General features: G+C 35.5%; 1 long non-coding RNA gene across 1 annotated transcript; it reads right to left on the bottom strand.

Moving 5' to 3' along the window:
• Window positions 1–8,723: 8,723 nt before the first annotated feature.
• LOC143678949 (uncharacterized) lies at window positions 8,724–21,938 on the bottom strand. The gene is made up of 3 exons (XR_013173494.1): window positions 21,829–21,938; window positions 13,623–13,715; window positions 8,724–8,872 (listed from the first exon to the last, which is right to left on the bottom strand). It is a non-coding gene; the product is annotated as an uncharacterized LOC143678949 (long non-coding RNA).
• Between the last annotated feature and the right edge of the window lie 312 nt (window positions 21,939–22,250).

Raw genomic sequence — 22,250 nt, 5'->3', positions numbered from 1 at the left:
ATCCAGGGAAAGATGCCTTGGTTCAAGAAGGTCGATGAAGTTCAGGGTTTCCCTCTCAAGTGGAAAGGGACATGGCACATACAGTCAGGGTTTCTCTCTTGGCTGGAAGGGCACATTGCAAACATGGCATCATCTTCTAGCTTCCTCTCCAGCTCCCTGGGAGGCCTTTTCCTTCTTTATCTCCAAAATTCACTGGCTGGTGGACTCTCTGCTTCATGGTGCTGTGGTGTTCTCTGCTCTCTCCAAATCTCCCCCACTCTCCAAAATGTTTCCTCGTTTATAGGATTCCAATAAACTGACCAAGACCCACCCAAATGGGTGGAGACATATCTCCACATAATCCATTTTAGCAATCACTCTTGATTGAGTCTCATCTCCAGGGAGATAATCTAATTAAAATTTGAAACATACAATACTGAAAAGGAATTAGAAGAAACAGCTACCTTTACAAAATGAGATTAGGATTAATACATGGCTTTTCCAGGGTACATACATCCTTTCAAACCAGCATATTCCACCCTCTGGACCCTAAAAAAAAAGACATGGTTTCCCCATATACGAAATACATTCATTCCATCACAATATCAGAAATCCTTAAACCATTCAGTAGCAATACAAATGAAATAAAAGTTAGAAACAGCACAAACTCCTATCAAAGTTAGTTACAGGCATGGTCTGTTCTAAGACAAAGTTCTCCTCTAGCTCTGGATCTATTAAAAACTCAAAACAAGTTATTTACTGCAAACACACAAAGGAGGAACAGTCATAGGATGCACATACCCATTTCCATAGGGAGGAAGGAACACAGGGGCCACTGGACTCATTCATTTTCCAAAATCTGCAGGGCAAAGTCCATAAGCTTTCAAAGTCTGAGAGTCATTTATCTTTGGGGCTTCTGAAAATGGCAGTCCTACCCTTTCCAAGGGCCTATGCAGAGGCCTGCCTCTCTCCAAATGCAACCTTGGGAGATATTGGGGACACCACCTTTTCCTTGGCTCCATCCTCTCCAAGGATCGGGGCTCATTACTTAAATAACTTACTACAATATAGGACAATACCTATCATCTGTGAGATAAAATTCACTATGACCCTTTCATAAAGTTTCATGTCTAATCTGATATAATTGATAGAGCATGCTTTTTAAACTATAAAAGCTGACTCAATCATAGGATAGCACTTATTTGTTGATTGATATAGATGACAATGGCTATCTAAACAAGGTACATCATAGTCCACAACAAAATAAAAATCCACAAGAAAGTCCTGATATTTTCCAATATATACAACATTTTCTTCAAATCCCAGATGGATGAGTGATTTCTAAGTCAGAAAACATAGTAAATTGAAAATATCACAGCAAGTAGGAGGAATCAGTTCCCATTAACCTAACATGTTTATATAATGCAGCATTTAAATAAGGTTTGTTCCCTAAGGAATTTTTTTTCTTCATGGCACAGATGGAGAACAGGAGCTGAAAACAAAAACATCCTGCATTATAAGAGCGCTAAGAAAATTCAGTGTGTCAAGGCTGGTATTAATGGTCTTTTTTTTCTCTTTTCCCTAAAGCTTATATGTAAGTAATAAGAAATAGCAAGAGTCCATGTCCTGATTACACTTTAAAAGCCACAAACCATAACATCCATCAATTACAAAAACAGGATTATAAAAATAACATTTTTTAATTAATGTACTAGACAGATGAAATGACTCAAAGGGAAAGAAAAGTTCCTGGAGTAGCCTTTAGAAAAATAAAATACCAAGTCAATAATAGAATTCCTAGGAGAAATCTTAGTTTTGATGAATTCTCCACTAGTATGCTGTCAGTTCGGATACCTAGTGATGTTCATGATAATATCTAACATTGATGAATACTTTATCATGCCAGGTATCATACTAAGTACCTTCATTTGGTACTATTAATAGTGATTAAAATAATGAATCACAAATTAGGCAAAGAAAATTTCATTATACTAGGCTCATTAGTTAGAAATTGGGTCTGGTAACATATCAGATAAAATTTAGTGACTTGAGGAAGATGTAGAAAGATATGGAAATTAAGGCAGAAAGAATTTAAGTAACTTGTCCTGGGCCTCAAAAATAGTAAGTGTCTGGCAGAGTTAGATTTTAAACACAGTAAATCTGTCAACTAAACCTATGTATATGTATTTTTAAGTTAATATCCTATTTCTACACTTCCAAAGAAATTCATCATAGCAGTATGCTTCTTTTAAAAATGATTAGTTTACCATATTTAGTGATCCCAAAAAAACCAAGAAGTTATTATTTCTAATGAAAAAGTTTTGCTAAAAAAATCACTAAATTTTAAAGAACAAATATACTTCTCTTTTTAACTGTCAAATAGCATATACTATCAAAAGGATACCAATAATCCTACCAAAAATCTTGCTCCATTTACTAAACACTTCACTAAAATGTAAAAATAATATATATAAAAAGGATGCATCTAGAAACCAAGAAAGGAGATGAATATTTGTGCCCCTCTTTCCCAAAGTACGACATTAACATTCGTTCTCAGTTTCTTCTTATAACGAAACCCTGAAACAAAAATAAATGAAATCCTTCCAATGAAATAATACTTGATTAGTTTATAATGCTTCACTTAATATACATAATCATTAGTTAATTTGCTTAAAATGACCATAGGACAAATAAATAACCTAACATTCCAATATAACTAGGTTCAGACAGATATTTTTCATTAGTGGAAATACCAGCAGACTATTGATTTCTTTCATCTTTACATGCCACATATTAGAATTTATTAATAATCAATAAGGTTCTTGGAAAGAACTATTCTTGGATTAAAGACCTGGCACTGTTACCTTCTGTGTGACTCTAGGACACAATATATAACAGCTCTGAGCTTTTTTCCTTGATAAAGCAGGAAAATGTGATTAATATACTTTTCAGCATCATTGTGAGGTTCAAACACGGTAATTTGTATTAAAGTGTTTATAAATCACAAATAATATGTAAATATATAGGTAATTTTATTCATTACCACAGCTCTAAATCTTAAAGTATTTGCAAATTCTTGAATACAAAAGTTGAGATATTAGAATGTGTTTGGCTGAAAATATTTAAATGTAATAATGCAATCCAGTGGAATTTATTCCTACAAATAATTATACCCGAAAGAAAACAAAATGTGCAATAACATTAAACATGGTATATTAGTTGTCAATTGCTGCATAACAATTGTCACAAAACTTAGCCACTTACAACAACAAATTTTTCTCTCATAGGTTCTGTGGATCTGAATGCTAGAGTGCATTAGCCAGGGGATTCTGACACAAGTGTCTCATGAAGTTGAAGGTAAGGTATTGGCCACGGCTACAGTAGTTTGATGGCTTTACTGGCACTTGAGGATCTGCTTCTGAGATGGCTCACTCACAAAGCTATCGCAGGATGACTCTGTTCCTTGTTGGCTATTAGTGGTGGTCAGAATTCCATGGGTCTTTCTAAATGACTACTTGAGTGCCTCACAACATGAGCCCTGCTTTTTCCCAGTGTTAGTGATCCAAAAGAGAGAGCAAGGAGGAGGATGTAATGGCTCTCATGGTCTATTCTCTTATGTTACACAATGCGATTTATGCCATATTATATTCATTAGAAGCAAGTCACTAAATCCAGCCCACACTTAGAAGGAGAATTAACTTCTACTTCTAAAGGGAAGAATATCAAAAAATATTGAGAACATATTTTAGGATCATTTCAAAGTTTAGAATCAAAACTGCAATTAGTAACAATAGGTCTCATTGCATCTACAATACTTCATTATTTTTTTTCGTGAAGTTCTTATTTAGTGTTATACAACTGATAATTTCATCATTTGTCTTATGCATTCTAAGCAGAAGAGATTCACTCCCAAGGATGTGAAAACTGATCTTGAGGGAGGGAACAAAAATGCTTTAAAAATCATAAAGCCCAAGTATATAGTAAATAAAAAGACATATGGCATGTTTGTAATATCAAAATTTCATGGAGATTGATTAGGAAAATAATGCCTAAAAATCCCCCTGGGCTGTCACCATCTTAGGCTTCAACCTGTCTGCTCAAAGCCAAACAATAAAACTCTTTTGACCAAGTTCAAGTTTCTGTCTCTTCTCCTCCTGGTTGAAGAATCTATCATTTTGGTGTTGAAAGCCAGGACCAGGGATAGAGACGAAACCTCCATAGGAGGTCCTGGAACCCGCTTGCCCAACTTCAGCACCAAAACCAGAGAATCATCTCCGGCAGCCAGGCTATGCGGACTGAGTCCCGGGGTCCACCCTCCCAAACTGAAGCGAGCACCATTTGACAGCGAACACTCCAAAGGCCCCTGCTACAGGAGCACACAGTTGTACCACTGAAACTAAAGCTATTGTCAATTCCAGAACAAAGGGAACCACATGTGTCGAACATGTGAGGCCCCCAACCAGGTCATGCCCCTTGACACAGATGCTTGTATTACTTCTGGGAGCAAGTTACTGAATAGCTGAAACCATGAAATTGACAAATATAATACAAATAATAACCCTCCTCATTATCTTAACAGACACCTCCGCCCATCACCCTTTAACCCCCACATTTAATACATCCCCAAAGTAATTAATCGAACCAACTGATGAATCTGTCCAAATGCCAGTCACACCACCTCTCAATCCCTCTCTGCCTTCCCCTTAAATCCAGAAACCCTTCTCTCCATAACATCTCAGTACCTTGGATTTAGAATTGCTTTCCGTAATAGAACACTCCCAGGAATAAACTTCTTTCTTTTAGGAACTGAAAATCTTCAAACACAAAGTTTTCTGAACCCATAGGAACTGGACCAGCCTAATGGATAAAATCTACCTCTGCTTCATGTATTTATCGCAAGATCCCAAAGCTATTCTCTTAGGACACCTAGATACATTATATTACAATCATACTTTGTACATATACAACACCCTAAAATGGGTACCTCTAGACCTCCAAATACCTTAAAAGATTACTACAACACACTGCTCTGATGTTCTGGTGAGGTAACTTCCAAAATGCCTAAAAAAATTACACTGAAGAAGTTTTATTGTTTAACAGTTCTCAATATGGAATTAAACTCTTTGGCATAGGAAACATTCATGCCAGCTCTTCCTCTTCAATATTTCAGAAAATATATCAGAAAATGAGACATTCCTTATCCTATGCCCCCAAAATAACCTCTTCCAACTCTTTTTTTTTTTTTGCAATTTACTCTGTCAAAGTCATCCTACTCCCCTTTGTGCATGGATGAATTCTTCTCAGGTACACAAATAATAAACCTTAAAGAACTGTTTATCCAAAATGCCTTTAAATATTCCCATCCCCAAGGACCCACAACTACCCTTTCCCTTATGGGCATAGGATAATACTTTCTGTGTGGAAGCACAGCATACCTCATGCTCCCAAGATGATGGTCTGTTACCTGTACAGTTGCCTCACTGTTCCAGGACGCAGCCATTCGAGACATCAAAGACAGGGTTTCCTCTGGACAGATCCCAAACCTTGTGTCTTTTCATGAAAACTCTCTCCTCTCCTGTAGACCCACATGATACAAAAGATGAGACCCATACTCAGTAGACTCTGTATATGGATATTATGTACACATAAGCCAATCCTAAAAAAGCCTGGAATAGGACACACAATCTTTTGAAGTGTCTTTTGGTTCACTGGAATTCTACTGTCAGAAACATCTATACTCAACATGTCCATCATCATGCAACAATCACGGAATGCCACAGTACAAGCTATAGAAAATCAGCAAAAGTCAATCAATAGCTTAGCCTCTGTAGTCTTACAAAACAGAAGAGCCTTAGATGTCCTAACTGCAGTGGCAGGAGATACCTGTGCATTGTTAAATGAAACCTGTTGCTTCTACATTAACATCATAGGACAGGTAGAAGAAAACTTAAAATTCCTAAAAGATAACATAAAAATAATTAAAAGGGCACAAGAAAATGCTGCAAATGACAACTCATCATGGCTAGGGTCTATTCTATCCTATTTCTCCTCTCCTCTGAAGATAATTTTTAATTCCACATTTTTTTTTTGTTTTAGTTTTTGAAGATTTTTTTAAATATTTTTAGTGTTAATAAGAGGAACACATAGGTCTATACAACCCCTTTCAATCATGTTCACCTTCAGTATGGTAATATTACTTATAGACACACTACTGAACCACCTTCACTGCTATCCATTTCCTTACATTTTAGTTCAGCCACATTAGCTAACCATCCACCTATCTTTAGCTTCTATGTATCTCTAAGTCCCCTATATTCTGTACTATAAGCTCCTGATTTTACCTTTATCATGGTCATAAAAATGGGGTCATATAGTAGCTATCCTTTTGGGTCTGGCTTATTTCATTCACCATTATGTCCTCAAGGCTCATCCATTTGTCATGTGCTTCAGGAAGTCATTTCTTCTTACTGCTGTATAATATTCCATCATATGTATTTACCACGTTTTGTTAATTCACTTGTCTTTTGATGAGCATTTGGACTGTTTCCATCTTTTGGTGATTGTGAATAATGCTGCTATTACCACTGGTGTCCAAATGTTTGTTTGTGTCACTGATTTCAGCTCTTCTGGGTATTTACCAAGTAGGGCCATTGCTGGGTCACAGGGTAACTCGATATTTAGTTTCCTAAGGAACCACCAAACTGTTTTCCATAGTGGCTGCACCATTATGCATTCCCACCAGCAGGACATAGAAATCCCAATTTCTTCACATCCATTCCAACATTTATAGTTTCTTGTTTGTTCAATAGCAGCCATTTTTATAGGTGTGAGCTGGCATCTCATTGTAGTCTTGATCTGCTAATGAAAATGAACATCTCTTCATGTGCTTTTGAACCACCTGTATTTGCTCTTCAGGAAAATGCCTATTCACATCTTTAGCCCATTTTACATTTAGGTTACTTATTCTTTTGTTGTTGAGTTGCATGATTTCTTTATGTATTCAAGATATCAAACTTTTGTCCTATATGTGATTTCCAAGTATTTTCTCCCATTGAGTTGGCTACCTCTTCACCTTTTTGACAGTCTTTTGTGGTGCAGAAGCATTTGATTTTGAGGAGTTCCCATTTATCTAATTTTTCTTTTGTTGTTTGTGTTCCAGATATAAAGTTTAGAAAGCTACCTCTTATTATTAGGTCCTGAAGATGTTTCCTTATATTTTCTTCTAGGAGTTTTATGGTGCTAGTAATTCCACTTTTAATACCCCTTTTCATAATCCTACTCCTCATTTTAGGGCCCTGTTTTCTGCAACTCTCAACAAGATTTATTTGCAGAATCATCCAAACAATGATAAATCAGGCTGTTGGGGACATGCTACTCCTCTGACAGGCACATCAACACCAGCCACCTCCCTTCAATGAAGAATAGGGACAGCTCTACGCCTTCCACCAGATGGAGGCAGATACAGAGGGTAGACCTCTGCCCTTCAACATCACAAGAAAACTAAAAGGAAAAGTCTGGAATTTTAGGATAACACCTCTCTGCCCTCCTCTCCCCCATGTATCCAACCCTTAGCAAACATTCCAGGAAATTTCAACCCATCCATAATTTCCAGGAGGCTGGTTGCAAAACCAAACCTTCCCCAGCTCATAGGGAAGTCACATGATTGTTCTTGCATCTGCCCTCTGGCAATTACATTCCTGGGATAGCTCCCCTTACCCAACATCCACCCTCAGGTAGTTACAACCCTGCAAGACTACTGCAGTATTTAGCCAACAGGCCTCCAACTGCTTCTAAAGCAACCATCCCAAACTAGACAATGAAAATCCACCACCTCCCTTTCCCTACTTCTGCCAACCATCCTATATAACCTGTACCTATATAACCAACCCCTGCAACTGTGGGCTGTTGCTATCTTAGGCTTCAGTCCGCCTGTGTAGGTCATGCATAAACTCCTTTAATGGAGAAAAAAAATCACCCTGGGGGGGTGATAATGAAAAATAAAAGTTGAGAAACATTGATTTATTTTCTTTACATCCTAGCAAGACAATCAGAATAAAGGTTTAATTTGCCTGTTGAAGTCTTTTTCCCATTTATAGCAAATATAGTTGCTAAATAAATGAGTAAACAGAAAAATATTTGAAAAAATAATTGATTTCCTAGTTAATTCAACCAACATCTCTTCAAACTTTCACACATAAAACTTACACCAATTCGCACACACACACATACACACACACACAACTAAGATGATATTTACAGAGTAAGTCTGACCAAATATTTCCATTGCATTATTACAATAAGAACTGTCTTAGTCTTCCAGACCTGCTAAAACAAATGTCACAATTTGGTTGGCAAAACTTTGCCACAGTTTTGAAGTCTAGAAGTCAATATCAAGGTATCAGCAGACCATGGTTATTCCAAATCTGTTAATATCCTATTGATGGCTCAATCTCTGCCTCCATTAGGTGGTGATGTGTCTCTTTCTGTCTCCTCCTCTGGTCTCTCCCCTTTGTTCACCTATCTCCTGATAAGAACTCCAGTTACACTGGATTAAAGCCCACATTCACTCTGTTCGGCACACCTTAACTGGGTAACAGCTTCAAAGATCTCATTTAAATGTGGGTTCACACCCTCAGGAGTGAGTATGTTTTTTGTGGGGCACATGACTCAATCCCCAACAGATCCTCAGCGTCAACATGGAGAAGTATAAAGAAACACAGAATAAATGTACTACTTCACTGGTGATTGCTATTACTTCTTTTATAGTCAGATGAAAATCAATAAATTCAAATTAAACTGTGAGTGTGGTGTTTGGGCAAAAGCCTTGTGTTTAAGGATGTATGGCTGAGTCTTCTATGTGGCAAGGATGTTGATTCCATGGTAATGATATTCCCTACAAAGAAAGAAATTACAGTCAAGGAAGAAATGCAGCAGAAATGAACTAATTAATTGATTATCTTCCCTTTTGTGTGACTAACTAATTTATATATTATATTATTGAAGGTCTACGAGGTGATTGGCACTGTTTTAGAAGGAGAAATACAGCATGAAACTAGATATTGTTTCAGCTCTCAGAGGGTCTGTATTTGAAACTACCCTCTAATTTTCCATCTCCACTTATAAAATGGGGAAAGATTTTCCCTAGGCATAATTTTATGACTTAAATATGATCATTCTTATACTAAGCATAGCTTCTCTACAGCAGAAAGAGATTACTTAATAAATGATTGATATGTCTGAGATTATAGGGCCCATCTCATTAATTTCCTCAGAGAACCCAGGGTTTTTCTAGAATTTCACCTCTTCATTAAATATGTTATTATGCTTTTCCTTTATTTTTGCTCTTAAGACTGAATTTCACTATACCATTTTGATCCATAGGCTATTAAATAGTAAAGCCATTAAAAGGACTTTTGTTCTATTTGTCTAACACCAACTCCTTTTCATGAAACATATTGTTTTAAATAAACAAGAAAAAATGTTAAACAATTAATTAATAATCAGTTAAATTGCATAAGAATGCATTGTGTCCTTATTAATCAGGTTTTTAACTTGTTCCAATTAGCAGCAAAATATCCTATACACACTGCATTTTGATTCATTATTTGAATAAATCTAACGTTGTCTAAAGGCAAATAAACTCTTGGTTAAGAAAGTGGCCCCTGAGAAATGTTGGCTACATTCAAATTTCAGCCTTAACACTCAAGAAAACTGGCTTTGGAAAAAGTCCTTAGCTCCTCTAATGCTTAGTTCTCTCATCAGCACAATAGAGATAATAATTAGCTTCTTCATAGGGTTGTTTCAAAGGTCTAATGAAATGATTCAAAGTAGATGATAAACAATAAAAATAAAACAAATTTCAGGGAGAATTATTATTTTTTATTAAATTTATTTGTTATTAATAGCAGTAGGTGATGTGGAATATAAAAATATGCATGCTGGTTTCAATAAACAAGGTACATAAGTTAGGAAGTGTGCTTGGCAGCATATAACAGTAAACATGGTGACTCAAACCAAGTATAAATATCTACTTTATTCTATGTTACAACAAATCCAGAAATAAGTAGTCTGTGTTACTATGAACGCTAGAGAATGACATAGTATTGACGTCTTTCTCCTGGGACAACCTTAGCTCAAGTGGATATCTGCAAATTACTCATGACACAATATGGCTGCTTAGGCACTGGCCATCACATACAACAAAAAGTAAGAAGAAAGGGAAAATAGCCAAAAGAGACATATCTCATTGAGTCAAAGATTTTTATAAAGATTTTCCGGTAGCCCTACTGACTTAACATCTTTATAGAGTTCATTAGCAATCTTTATTTGCTAAAGAAGCTAGGATATTAGCACCAAAAATCAAAACAGGTTTTATATTTTAGGAGGAAAAGAGGTATTGGACATCAAATGGCATATCTCTCCTATACTAGGGTTTTCTCAGACAAAGGGATTCAAATTTTGGCTAAAATTCAGATAAACAAAATCTGTACTCAGACACCCATATTAAAGTTTATACCTAAGGATAAAGAACATTATGTAGCTCAAATATTGAATATCCAGAGTACTCTACCAGTGGCTGCCACTTTTATTATAAAGTTACCCAATAATTTATATTTTTAAGTAGGTCTCTGGCTTACACAGGCAATCAATTTTCACAATGCACAACTATACTTGTAGAATGACTATTGCTTAAGTGGTAAAATCAGGTAACCATCTAATATTTATATTCTAGCAACATGAAGCAAAGAGAATTGTCATGCCATAGATCCAAGACCCAGAAAAGATAATATTGTACTTTTATAATTTTTAAAACTTTTGTTATGTCACCATAACAATATAGAGAAAAAAAAAGGAAGAGGCTGGAATACTACATTACCGACCATATCAGTCTTAAATAACATGGCTCCTTTTTTGAGGCAAAATATCAAGAAGTAACTTTGGTTGCCATGGAAACTACATTAAAAATAAAAAAGAAAATATGGAATGTTTTCAAGTGATAAATATATTTAAAATGCTTATGCCAGCCTACTGAAGAATCAGATATATTTGAAGCTTAAACTCAATACTGCAAGACCTGGGTTATGAGATCATCAAGTTTAAACTCTAAACACTCATCTTTCTTAACAGAAATACATAGATTTTTGTCAAAAGATGAGTACTGAAATTGATTGTTTTAATGTAAAAAAAAATCATTCTAATGAACACCCACACATATGCTGATAGTTAGATATGTTTATTGAAAATTAACAGAAAACAATATCTGCAGGACAAGAAAGTAATTAATTATCATAAATTGCAAATTGTATAAACTTAATATAAAAATTAGCAGATGCTCACGTGAGCATAAATGTAATTGTTCTACTCTTTTTCAATTTCATTTGCCTCCATAGGATGGTTCTGAACGTGCTTGCTATGGACAAGTCTGGCTTAATATTTTTAAATGACAAATATCCCTATGGATGTTTCTAACTCCAGTATTCCCAGGTCACATTTGAAGACACCATAATCCACCTAATGTAGGGCCAGAAAACCAAATTTCAGCCTGATTCACTTCTCAGCACACCTCTACCACCACAAGATATCCTCATTTGCACCATTGTGCTCTCTTTATTCTACAATGTTAGCACAAGTTCCACTGGACCATCTCTGGAATGCAGTAACAGCTCCTAAGTGATCTTTCTGCTTCAGCTGTTGGCCTCTCCCGGTTTATCTACAAAGCATTTTGATTAATCTTTCAACTTATAAATTAAATCATTTCCTTTTTTAAAAAACTTTCCCAATAGCTTCCCATTGCACTTAGAATACAACCCAAATTTCTTATTTTAATCAGTGACACTCTATAGAACGTAGCTGTCATCTCTCTATTGATTTTATCCCTTAACGTTTTCTTCAGTATCTTCTGGCAGGGTTAGCTTCCTTCTACTTTTCAGCATCCAAGTTATTTCTGCATATGAACCTTTGCACTGTAGGACCCTCTGCCCAGGAAATGATCTTCCCCTTCATAACATGACTGGCTTCTTTACATTGCTTAGTTTATAGGTCTAATGTCTCAGAAAGGCCTTCTCTGTCCAGCCTATAAAAGAACAACCCACTGTCATTTGGCTCACACCTTCTTCCCTGTTTTAGTTTCATAATAGTACTGCAAATAGTACTTTACTATCTGCAAAGACACTATTTATCTAACTATTTTTCTATGTTCATCTGAAGGTAAGCACCCTGAAAGGAGGAGCCCTGCCTGCCCTTTTCAGTACTGTTTCTCCAAGACTTGATATGAGCCTTGTGATTAATAAGCACTCCATACAGATGTTGAAATGATAAATATCAAAAAAATATTGCACAAAGCAGGCATAATGAATGAACCCATGAGTAAATGGCATGATCGATGGTAATTATGATGCCATCCAAAATTCATCTCTATTTCTGAAATGCACATTATCCATAAGTATTTTTAAAATACATCTCTAAGAGGTAGAAATCATTACAGCATTGTCTATAACAAATTAAGTGACAAATTATGCATCTCCAGACTGAGGCAATAGCATTGAAACAAGCATTAAAACAAATTCATAAAGTCATCAGGAAAAAGGATAATGCTGAAAGGTGTAGATAGGAGGAGGAACTTGAAATTTCCCAGATACCTGCTTATGAACTCTTAGGAAACTAAGAACATGGTGTTCCAGGTGGGGAATTAGTACTTAAGGGAAAGAGAAAGCGCTTGAAGAGGAGAAAAAAAATAACAGAGTGACAATAAAGAAAAAACAGTTTATAATTTTCTGAAGCCATCACTAGCTTCAAACGTATGATTATGTTATATACCAACTCCTCTAGAGGAAACGTTGAAGACAAATTTTAAAATAAAATAATGAAGAAGGACCCCCAAACCGCAAATCACGACCAAAACAACAATAATAAAATCTTCTAGAAAGTGCATCAGAATATATATAAGATTAAAAACTAAAGACATTAAATGAAAGCAAATTAGATTCTAAGAAAATGGGGTCTAATTACTCAGTCTAATTTTCTATGTCTTCATCAATGTTAGACAGCAATATACTATTCCTTTTTAAATTTTTTTCTTTTCCTTTATAGTGCATATTTCCAATTCTCTCCAGTATCATTCCTTAAATTAAAAGCCTGGTTCAACAAGTGCTACCAGACTCTAACCAAATGAAACTGTACAAATTATTTGACTTATCTCAAACTTAATTCCCTTCTGAGAAAAAAGGAAATAATGATATTTATTTCATATCATATGTACGTTGTATGTCACAAATTTGTGGTTCTAAACCTTTTGATAGTAAAATCCTGTACATTTTTAAAAACAGAATAACAAAAGATTTGTTTACATGGATTTCATTTATCAACACTTACCGTATTTGAAATATAAACTGTGAATTTTTAATATGTACTCATTAATTTACATAAAATTACAATAATAAACTTGGTACATTTTTAAATAAAAATATATTTATGAAAAATAAATTTGTAAAAAGAAAACATTAGTGAGAAGATTGGCATTGAATTAAATTTTTTGTAAATCTCTTCAAAATCTGGCTTAATAGAAGACAGTGAATTCTTTCATCTTGTGCATTTTATATGTTGTAATATGTTGTATTGTTTGAAGTATATGAAGAAAATCTTACCTCACAGTACTTTAATAGAGTATTTAGAGTCATAACAAATAATTCTGGATATTCTTCGTCGATGTTATATCAAAACATGGCAAGTGGTAGTTTCTTAAAGAAGAGATAAATGATAAATTGGAATTCATTGAAATTAAGAAATTCTGCTCTTCAAAATACACTGCTAAGAAAATGAAAAGGTGGATGCATACAATAGAAAATATTTGCAAACAGCACACTTAATAAAAGACTTGTGTTCAGAATATATTAAAAATTCTCAAAACTCAAAAGAAGCCAAACAATCCAATAAAAAAATAGACAAATGATTCGAGCAGATATATCACCACAGAGAATACACAGATGGCAAATGAGAACATGAAAAGATGCTCAAAACCATTAATCACTAGCAATATGAAAACTAAATCCACCATGAGAGATATTACTAAACATCCTTTTGGATGCCTAAATTTGAAAGGACTTTTTACAGTGTTGGTGGGACTGTAGAGCAACTGGAACTCTCACACACTGCTATAGAGAATGTAAAATTGCATAAATCCCTTTAGAACATGGTTTCCCAGTTTTTTTAAAAGTTAAACATTCATTACCACATGACTCGGCCATTCCACGTATACATACTTACCCAGGAAAAGTGAAAGCACATACCCAATCAAAGTCTTGTATACAAATGTTAAAAAGAGCTTTATTTGAAAATTTTGAAAACAAGCAAATGTCCATCACAGGTGTGTGGATAAACCAAATAAACCATACAATAGATACTATTCAGCAATATAAAGGAATGAAGCATCGATGCACACAATAGCACAAAAGAATATCAAAATAACTCTCAGTGTGAAAGAAGCAGGATTAAAAGTGGCATAGCTATGATTCCATTTACATAAAAGTATAGAAAATGCAAACTAATCTAAACTTATAGAAGCAAGTTGCCAGGAAAAAGGGAGTAGGACAGGTGGCATTAAAGGGTAACGGGGAGTGATTACACAGGGCCAAGAGAAAATTTTGAAGGTGTAGTTTGTTCTTTACTTCATTGTGGTGATGGTTTCACATGTGAATTAGTATGTCAAGAATTATCTTATTTGTGCTCGTTTGAAAGGATGTATGTGCCCTAGAAAAACCATGTTTTAATCCTAATCCCATTTTGTAAAGGCAGCTGTTTCTTCTGATCCCTATTCAGTACTGTATATTTGAAACTGTGATTAGATCATCTCCCTGGAGATGTGACTCAATCAAGAGTGGTTGTTAAACTGGATTAGGTGGAGATGTGTCTCCACCCATTCAGGTGTGTCTTGATTAGCTTATTGGAATCCTATAAAAGTGGAAACATTTTGGAGAAAGTGAGAGATTCAGAAAGAGCAGAGAAAAACGGCATAGCTATGAGAAGCAGAGCGAACCAGCCAGCAACTTTTAGAGATAAAGAAGGAAAATGCCTCTCAGGGAGCTTTTTTATGAAACAGGAAGCCAGGAGAGAAACCTGGCAGATGATGCTGTGCTCGCCATGTGCCCTTCCAGCTGAGAGAGAAACGTTGAACGTCATTGGCCTTCTTGAACTAAGGTTTCTTTCCCTGGATGCCTTAAATTGGACATTTCTATAGACTTGTTTTAATTGGACATTTTCTCAGCCTTAGAACTGTAAACTAGCAACTTGTTAAATTCCCCTTTTTAAAAGCCATTTGGATTCTGGTATATTGTATTCCAGCAGCTAGCAAACTAGAACATTATTCTATGCCTCAACAGTGTGAACTTTATATATGTTAATTAAATTTCAGAACATACTTTAAGAAGTAGACATATATTGTGTCCACATTTAATAAAATTTATAATATTCATGCTTTCATTAAAGACATTCTTAATTGTGATTGACGATCATGGCAGAAGGATAAAAGGATTCTTTCAAGCTTATTCTGATCCTATAAGCTAAATTAGGGATAATGGAACTCTCCTTTGCTCAGGAATCTTCCTTTCTAATTAGAATATTAATTATTTGAGGGAGAACATTATTCATAGTTATCATTGTAAATGCAAGAGTACAGTGTCTTTTTTTGGAGAAAGCACTTTTCACTTCAGGGTTAAAGAAAATGAAAAATCAAGGTGGAAGGAGAAAATTTTAGAAGGAATAAATAATAGCTCTAAAAACACAGGTGGAGTCAAGATAAACAGTTGCTCTGCATCAATAAAATAGACTAATAAGAAGGCAGGAAAAATTTTAGATCAGACTTAGTGGGATCTAGGAAGAATAATTCCATAATAGAGATGCCCTCCATGAAAGTAACTAAATGGTCCATCACACATGGAAAATCCAGATGTGGGACCAAAAATGTTAAATAATGGTGGAGTTGGTAGCCATATAGTTTATGATCTAAGCATCACTGAAGGGCATTCCTATGAACAGATTGTGGTAAGGTGTAAGGAAATGACTCCAAATGAACATTTCTATATCTATCTATGTCTGTGTTGTCAGATCCACATTGATTCTGGGTTTGGTTGTGTGACTTGCTCTGGCCAATAGGAAAACCACAAATGTAACAAATGTAGATTTCTATATCTCCTTCGTATTAAAATTTACCGTTTCAGAATATTTCCAACACGTGAAGACGTCCAGGCATTAACCACCCCAAGTGAACCAATGTATGATTGCAGCCACATGAGTTTCTGCAGAGAAACACAACATTAGAAACATCCTATCAAGACCAAACTAAATTTCTGATCTATAGAATCAGAATCATGAGAAAATAATATTTCTGTTCCTTAAGCAACTAAATTTTAGTAGTTTTTTTTTTTTTTTTTGGTACAATTATAGATGCATATGTGAATTAGAAATGGTACTATGAGGTGGAATGCTGTTATGAAAACAAACCTAAAACAGCGGCTTTGGCATTGGAACCAGTCAGCAGGTGAGGTCTAGGGAGACAGCAAAGAGAACGATCCTAGAGGAAGAAAAACAATGAGAGGCTCAAGTAAAGTCTGATAGAATTGCAAACAAATTGTTACTGAATCTGTCAAATGGTGAGAAACTGAGGTTGGAGGCTGGGAATTTGATGACTTATGTCTGTAGAAGTAGGACGACTGACCACAAGGATACCTGCAGCAGGTCTGTGAAAAATAGTTTTTATTGTAGCTAACATTTGGTGTATGTCAATAAGGTGATGATCTGGCAGAATTTTTTAAGTATCATTAGGTTTCTGGTAATTGTAAATGCTAAGCATGAGAACAAAGAGATGAAACACAAAGGAACAGTTCATTTTGCAAAGTCAATTCAGAGGAAAAATGGAGGAGTCATGACTTGCTGGGTTGGGAAATAAAGCTTTCACATATCTCGTCTCTCCATCTGGCAAAAGAGCCTTAAGGTAATAAACAGCCTCAAGGTAAATATCAAAGTAAGGGTGTGGTGGTAACACCTTTTCTTAAGATCTTAGAAAGATTTAAAGCTATTCCTGATAGACCTTCTCAACTAGACTAAATGGCTTCTTAGAATCACATGGACACCATTACACAGCAACCTAAATCCCCCAAGGAAGGGAGGTCTGTTCATGAAATGAATTATGAATGTGACTCACGGGGCATGGAGTATACCCCTCAGAAATCATAGGAAACCTGCAAAGTTATTGAGAGAAATATGATATTAAGAGCCCTGTCGGGTTGAAATACAAGCTACTGCCTGTGGAGCAAGTTGCTACACAATGCATCAATGTGTCCTGGGAACACAGACTCAGACACAACAGAAACTTTCAGCAAATGAACTCTTTATTACTAGTACGGCACAAAGGTTCAAAACAGCAGGGGAAGAAATCCCATTATGACCAGTCTTCCAGGGAGGCCAAACTGCTCTGGTCAGAGTGGGTAGATGGCAGCTCTGCAGGCCCATTTCCAGCCGGGGAGAAGAAACAAATCTGTGCTGCCCGAGGGCAGGGTATTTATACTCCACAAAGGGAAGAGCCCTGCCATTGACAGTTCCTGCCCTGATAAAGCAGCTGGAAATGCTTGTTCCAGGTTTAAGATGATTTATACTCAATTGCTCTCTGGTGGAGAATGGGAACATAATGAAAAATTTACACACGTAGAAAAGAAGAGGTATAGGCTAGGGCTTGGAGATGGTTGCAAAGTGTGTCTGTGACTTCCCCCGCACTGAGGGAATTCAGTTAAATGTGGACTCTCAGCCACATTTTTAAAATGCAGGTAGCAGACCTAAAGAATTGCTCTACTTCAGACATGTACCACTCATTATGGAAAGGGAACGCAAGCCCCAAGTGTGGCCCCAAGAGCTACAGAGAAAACGGGACCCAGGAACCACTCCTTAGGATCAGAACTGGACTTCAATCCAGAAAACATTCCTTGCCCCTGGAACAGAGGATGGGAAAGGAAACACATACCCGGGATTCAGAATTGCTATTGTAAATGGGGCATTCCCAAATCTGCATTTGTCACACAGCTTGGCCAATGAAAATCACAGGGAACAGGGCTGAGGAGGAAGAAAGGTTTATTTACGCGAGTGAGAGGGACGGGAGGGCAGGGGGGATTTTTCAAATCAGCTTCCCCACGGTGATTTTTAAGTTGATTTTTATACTCCACAGACTAAGAGAGATAATCATCTTAGCTAACAGGTAACAGAGTCTGGAGAAGTTCAGTAGCTTCTTTTTAAAATCAGTTATTTATTGCTTCCTTTAGGATTTACATCCTCTATGACACTTGAGAAAGGTGGCTGGAAATACAGGAGATAGATAAAAAATTATTCATATCTGGAAAGTCTCAGGCAATAAGTGAAAGTTTATTCAAATATAGGAGTTCTGGGGGTAATAGGTGAAAGCTTTTTTGGGTCCTCTGGGTGCAGACTTTACATTTACATATTGCTCCTTTGTGAGACAAAGTGCTCACTTTCACAGCTTGCTTACCTCATTACAATTTCTAGCTTTTATTGTTACAATATTGCCCAGTTAGTGCCCTGTTTCTCTCATTCCTCCCTTTTTTGAATGGAAGTATTCATTAGTTTTTATTACCGCATTGCTAATTACTACAAATTTGTCAGTTTGAAACGAGACAAATTTGTCATCTCATGACATCTATGAGTTAGGAGTCTGGTTGCTCTACTCAGGGTCTCATCAGGCTAATTTGAAGATATCACCTGGGGCTGAGAACTCATCTGAGGCTCAGAACCTTGTCCTGAACTCACAGATTGTTAGCAGAATTCAGTTTCTTATGAATATAGGATGATGGAGTTTAGCCCTAGAGATCATCTATCATTACCTACCACTCAGTCAGCTCCACAAATTGGCTGTTTCCTTCTAAGCCAACAGGGATATATCTCTGTGATAGTTCACCTGCTTTTAAAAGCCTCACCTGATTAGGTCAGGCCCACCTAAGATAATCACCCCTTCAATCGATTGAAAGTTGACCAATTAGTAATCTAATCATGGGAGAGTTAACCCATCATATTCACCAGCCACATCAATACTCAAAGAGGGTGAAAACAAGAAGCAGAAATCTTGAGGGCCATCTTGGAATTTTGTTTGCCAAAGAGTCACTATGGTGTGGGATTTGAAGTGAATAACTTGTCTTTTTAGTTCACAGGGTTCTGAATGAAGAATAGTTACAGTAGAAAACCATCACCTACATCCAGATTCCATACTACTCACAAAATCACAGACTTCGGACCCAATGCTATGATTGGATAAGACTTTAGAGAACTTAGGAATGAGTAAATGTTCAATGTGGAAAAAAAAATGTGTGTCACTGGAGCTAGTAGCTCACTGTAATGGATTATCATATTAATACTTCCCCCTCAGTTCATCAAACTTCTCTATATACATGCTCTTGGGCACTTTATTCCACATTTATGCCGAGTTTGCCTTGCTTTGGCCAGCAGGGCTCAGCAAATGTCACACAAACAGAGACTTGAAAAGTACTTGAGCTTCAGAAGAAAGGTCAAAAGGGCAATAGACTAGTATCGAACTCTTGATAGTAGGTTCACGTTTCACAGTGTTGTTAAGGGTTAGTGAATCTGAATCATGTACTTCATTTGTATTCCAAGGGTAAGTGAATGAGAAACGTATTACAGAAAATGGGAGACACCTTTCTCACAGTGCAAAATGGGAATTAAAACTATGGAAAAAAAGAGATGCTAGAATGCACCTTGTGCTATTGTATTTGAATTGATTTCAATATGTATCTATGGCTTTGTCACATACATATAGGTAGGTCAATAGATGGATAAATAAATAGATATAGAAATTCACATAAATATGTGTCTGCTGAGAGGGCCTAGAAGCAATGACAGTCCAGTAGCAATGAAAATACTCATACAGAGATCTTGATTTCTACATATCATTCACCTCTTACTTAAGGAAAAAGAGCTTCTTCAAGAAATGGCTGGTCCCAGGAATGAAGTAGGAATAGTGAAATATTAGCCTGGAACATCTTTCTATGACAGAAATAAGAAAATGCCCAAATGCTGATGGTGACATATCAAGATTTCACAAGACCCTTCTTGAATTTCTTCCTGTACAAAATGGCAAAATAGCTCTTCTTTTCATATCCAATGGTGAAGATCTCAATTCCCATAATAGATTGAGAAGCACCACATGTAAAATGCTAATTAGTACAAGAAAAATAAAATCTTAACAGTACGATTGATTCTTAACATTCTAAAAGACAAGCACTGTGACATTGCAACCTATTACAAATGTTTTCAACAGCTTTTTTAAAATTTATTTTTAGAACAATAAATTGAAAAAAGTTTGTTATTCTTTCCAAGTAAAAATGTAAATATGCATCTATTCCTTGTCTTCCTCAAACTATTTCAATATTCGGTTATCATAGCTAAAACTTATATAGCTAAAACAGAGTGCCATGATTTAATCCTAAATCAATCCTATTAAAGGATACATTTATTTGCTCTATTTTAAAGATGAGAACACCAAAAAAGAAGAACGTTTTTTCAAAATCATGCACCTAGTTATTGGTGAAGCTGAGATTTAAATGAAGGCCCTTGACCCATAATTTTAGGCTCTTACCTATTGCACTACTCAGCTTTTAATGTCCTTTTGGTGATAATCATGTAGTAACATCTTCCCAAAATACCCAATGTCAGCTATTTTTCCCTTAAAACACTGGATAAAGAATTATTTGAACCTTTTAAATATGCAAATGTTCTATAATAGTATATTTATCAACACTTAATTTGCTTCTCTATAATGCATCTTTTTAAATCCATTAAAACAACTCTCTCTCATTTAAAAAAATGAATAAGGATTACCTAATAAGCAAAGGTTACTTGTTGTTTGCATCTACTACAGAAATTACTATCCGCTAAACTTTTTAATGTCCCAAACATGATGCAGTTGAGAATGTTTTCATTAAATGGAATCATTACCCTGGTAACACTATGTATAACCCAATAGTTTAAAACAATTTAAATCATTTTAGTTAATTTCATATTTTGCCATCAAGGGTTGTAAACTTCTAAAGATATTTTAATGTAGACTATAGATATTTTACTATTCTCTCAAATAAAGAAAGGCAGCTTTAAAATAATGAACATAATTTTTTCTACCATCACCTTTTATAAACACTAAAGATTCATTGCTTCATATTGACCTCCATATCATAGTGTTTCTAAAAAGTCATTATACATGTTATGACTGTTTTACCTTCAATGATACTAAAATTGTCAATCGAAATTAAAACAACCACAAACCAATGAATATCAACCAACAAAAGTACATATGAAGTACTGGAAGCAGTATCTATCGATTGCTTGCATTTTGCTGTCACTCTGTAAAGGTGTCAGACACTTTGGAATATTGCTGTCAGAAGGTGAGGTTTCAGAGGCCAGGTGTCAGAAGGCCAATGCTATTAGCAGGCTTATCACCAAATTATCTATGATCCTGTTACATTAGGACATTTGTATTTTCTGCCCATGTGAAAACAGCACTGAGATATAAAAATAACCAACTCAGAACTGCAGAGAAGATAAATAACATTAGTGGGAAATGAAATTAACTAAAAGTGGAAAATACCATTTTATTTGCAGTGACCAACCTTTGCTCTTAAGAATGTTTAATCATTTAAGATCTGGACACAAAAATATATTAATGTATTTTATATCTGGAATGCATTTATTTTGGAAGTCCTTTCAATGAAGCACATAAAATGATGTGAAAACAAGGATTCATGGCATTCTTAGACACTCAAATCTATTTGCTTGCTAAATAATTACCTTCTGAAAATTATGTCAGAAGTTTTAAATTCATGCAGCATTAAAGCATCCCTGTAAGGGACTCAACTGTGCATGGCCAAAATCCTATCATCTATCTCGAGTAGCACAGAATTCCTTCCCCCTATCGGAGAAACACAGAGAGAACCTGTAGCACTAGATGGAAAAGAATTGCAATAAAGATGAAGTCTCTATCTTAAAACTTTATATAATATTTAAAGCTGTTCTTGATACATTAAAAACAAAACTGTTTTACTGTCACTAAATACATTTTTGTTATTGTGTTATAAATAGTAGGTTAAAAAATAGTAGGTTAAAAATTCTAACTTAATATATTTAGTTTTCATAGTGGCCATATATTCTGAGAATAAGAGACTCTGCTTTTTAACTTACATCTGCTAATGGTAGTTTTCTACTTTTATCAT

This window comes from Tamandua tetradactyla, chromosome 4 (genome assembly GCF_023851605.1).
Source record: "Tamandua tetradactyla isolate mTamTet1 chromosome 4, mTamTet1.pri, whole genome shotgun sequence".
Taxonomy (NCBI): Eukaryota; Metazoa; Chordata; class Mammalia; order Pilosa; family Myrmecophagidae; genus Tamandua; species Tamandua tetradactyla.
The sequence above is the reverse complement of the archived record's forward strand: the minus strand, read 5'-3'. Positions and strand labels throughout refer to the sequence as shown.